The sequence below is a fragment of the Ahaetulla prasina genome, chromosome 3, assembly GCF_028640845.1.
Source record: "Ahaetulla prasina isolate Xishuangbanna chromosome 3, ASM2864084v1, whole genome shotgun sequence".
Classification (NCBI taxonomy): Eukaryota; Metazoa; Chordata; class Lepidosauria; order Squamata; family Colubridae; genus Ahaetulla; species Ahaetulla prasina.
Window position 1 is genome coordinate 20,298,708 of NC_080541.1, and position 3,367 is coordinate 20,302,074.

Genomic DNA, 3,367 nt, shown 5'->3' on the forward strand with positions numbered 1-3,367 from the left:
CTTTTCTTCAGCAACAGCAGGTTAAATTCTGGAATACCACCGAGTGCATTTAATAATGTACAAGTCGCTCATCCCTTGATCATCTAAAAATGTTCAAGGGCTCTGGGTCTACCATCACAGTCATCTTTATCCCACAGAAGTGGGGTGCTCACATTGCAAGAGAGCAACTTTATAGATGCTTAGCAGCCTCGAGGCAAACATTGATGCTCAGCAAAACTAAATTTCCCAGAGGATTCACACACACACACACACACACACACAAATTGCAATGGCCTTCTCAAATGGCAGGCATCCAAAAACATCGTGCCTTGAGCAGTATAGTTGTCTCTTGTCTCTTCTCTATCTCTTAGATGCTTTGGCAACTTCCCCTCTTTGTCAAAGGTGAATGATGTATCAATGGATAAATTCTCACAGGGCCAGTGGCGCAATGGATAACGCATCTGACTACGGATCAGAAGATTGCAGGTTCGATTCCTGCCTGGCTCGACTTTTCTTTCCTGGATAGCAATGTTTGCTTCTAGCAATGGATATCTGAATAGCAATACTTCTTCCTCCGAAGCATTGCTTTAAAGTGTGTCCATTCCAGCCAGCTATCCTTTCTTTCATGGCCCTTCTGCTTCTCTTCTTTGGAAAGGAGAGAGATGTAAGCGCCTCAGCCAGAGCACAAAAGCATCATTCAACTGTTGCAAAGCTGCAGTTCAATCAACAATTACATGGTTTATTTACTTATTTGATTTTTATTTCACCTTGATTACTTTCTAAATAACTCAAGGCAACTCTCATGAGATCGTTTATGTAGTATATGCAGGTTGATGGGCTCCAAAACCCCAGAGAGACCCATAGTCCTATAGCCGGGCTGGCTAGGCCAGGGGTCTGCAAACTAGGCTCTTTTAAGACTTGTGGACTTCAACTCCCAGAGTTCCTGAGCCAGCAAAGCATTGCTGGCTGAGGAACTCTGGGAGTTGAAGTCCACAAGTCTTAAAAGAGCCTAGTTTGCAGACCCCTGGGCTAGGCAGAGGTATTAAAGAGACAGGGCATGGCAGCCCAGGTGCTGACCGTTTTGCAGGCAGCCTTTCTTTTCACAGTGGCAAATATACCTAATATTCCTTCCTCCTCCTATCTTCCCAGCAAAAAACAACCTTATGAGGTGAGTTGGGATGAAAGAGCTACTGGCTGAAAGTCACCAACTAGCTTTCTTTTTTAAAAAAAATTTTTAAAAATTATTTTATTGTGACACATAGTATGACAAACACGTAACATACAATATATAAATATATCTTATTTTTTAAACGACGTTTCTTAGTGGTCTTCTTTTCTTTTTATACCTTTTCCTCCATATCTCATTTACTGTTTTATTTTCTTCGTTGTTCCGTTTTCTTTATTTACATTATGTTTTCTAAGATTAATAGCTTTAAAAGTCACCAACTAGCTTTCATGCCTAAATTGGAACTAGACCTTACAGTCTCCTGGTATCATATTTTTTGGACTATAAGACACACCGGAGTATAAGATGCACTAAGATTTCGAAGAGGAAAACAAGAAAAAAAAATAGTTTTTGCCCTCCCCGGCCCCCAGGAGCACTCTGCAGGCCTCCCAAACCATCTGTGTGCCCTGATTTTTCAATAAACAGGATTTATCTTGCAAAAACGGGGTACACTGAGGGTTTGGGAGTCCTGCAGCGTGCTCCTGGGGGCTTTTGCATGAAAATAGCCCCATTTTTGGCCTCCCAAACCCCCCGTGCATCACGTTTTTGCCCTCCCCAGGAGCACTTCGCCGGCCTCCCAAACCCTCTGCGCATTCTATTTTTCTGAAAAATGGGTCTATTTTTGGATGGGGTTTTGGAAGGCCAAAAATGACGGTATTCAGTGTATAAGATGCACCAACATTTCCACCATCTTTTTTGGGGGGGAAAGTGTGTCTTATACTCCGAAAAGTACAGTAATGGGTCCGAAGTCACCCAGCCAGCTTTCATGCCTAAGCCAGGACTAGAATTCAGAGTCTCCTGGTTTTTAGGCCAGCACCTTAACTACTATGTCAAACTAGTTTAACACTTTCTTACTTATAGCTTCTTTTAGAATAGTGGAGTGTGGGCCCCTTTGGGCCACATTTCAGCACCAAAATAGAGTATCGGAAAATGGCAGGTTTCAGTCTTGTCTTACTTGGTTCAGTCAAGTGTCATTATTACAGAAAATTAAAGGGGAAGTTGCAAACTATTATAAATAGGGGTAATTTCCTACTGAAATGGAAGTTGTAAGAAACCTAATCCTATTTTATCCATTACTCCTTTTTTCTACTCCTTCCCTTGAATAAACTGATTTGATCTAACATGGCATTTGGAAAAATTGTAATTTTGGGTTCCTTTAGATCAGTGCAGTGGTGGGTTGCTCCCGGTTCCATAGAACCGGTTGTAAAACCGCTGGGAGGCTCTGCCCACCCACCATGACATCATCAAGGGTGATCTGCGCATGCGCAGAAGTAAATTGTGAATTAATAGTAAAGGTAAGTAGAACCCACCCCTGGATCAGGGGTTTCGAACTCAAGGCCCAGGGGCCGGATGCAGCTCACAGGGTACTTAGATCTGGCCCACGGGGCCGCACTGGAAACAGTGAAGGACCAGTCCGCAGTGTTTTTGCCAAAGAAAATGGGCTCCACGCAGCCCTCCCGAACTCTGTTTTCACTGGCAGAGGATTGAAGGAGGCCGTAGCAGCTGAAAACGAAGCTCAGGAACCTGTTTTTGCTGGCAGAGTGCTCGGGCCGCCACAGGCGCCCCTGACAGGAGTGATGTCAATCTGGCCACGCCCACCCTGGCCACGCCCACCCCAGCTCCCTGAGGTCAAACGCAACTCTGATTCAGCCCTCAATGAAATCGAGTTTGACACCTCTGCTTTAGATGGTAAAATCCCACCTTTATATATAGCAATGCATAAGACGAATCCTGTATGTAGTATTAATGAGAGAACAATCTGGACTAATAATCCATATTAAAGATCAGAGAACAGGGTCCAAGAATTATTTGGAACCCCGTAGAAACATGTAATACTAGCCAAGTTACAACATATCATGGCTATATTCCATATATATATAGAGAGAGATTAATCTACTTTTGTTTACATTTATCTGAATTATGTTCACTGTTTAAAAAAAAAAAAGCACCATGTGAGAATCGGACATCTGCTCACTTATATTCAAGCAGCCAGGAGAAAATGTTTCAGAGAGAATTTAATTTAATTTAAATTTATTTATTTACTAAATGTGCGTATCCACCCATCTGTCACAAAGTGACTCTGAGCGCTGTACAACAATCAGATAAAAATCTCTTAATATAAAAGCAACATATATTAAAAATATAAACTTCTACATGAAGAAA

The 3,367-nt window shown here is 42.3% G+C and overlaps 1 non-coding gene across 1 annotated transcript; it reads left to right on the forward strand.

Annotated features, from left to right (window-relative positions):
* Positions 1–413: 413 nt before the first annotated feature.
* TRNAR-ACG (transfer RNA arginine (anticodon ACG)) lies at positions 414–486 on the forward strand. The gene has a single exon. It is a non-coding gene; the product is annotated as a tRNA-Arg (tRNA).
* Positions 487–3,367: the final 2,881 nt, after the last annotated feature.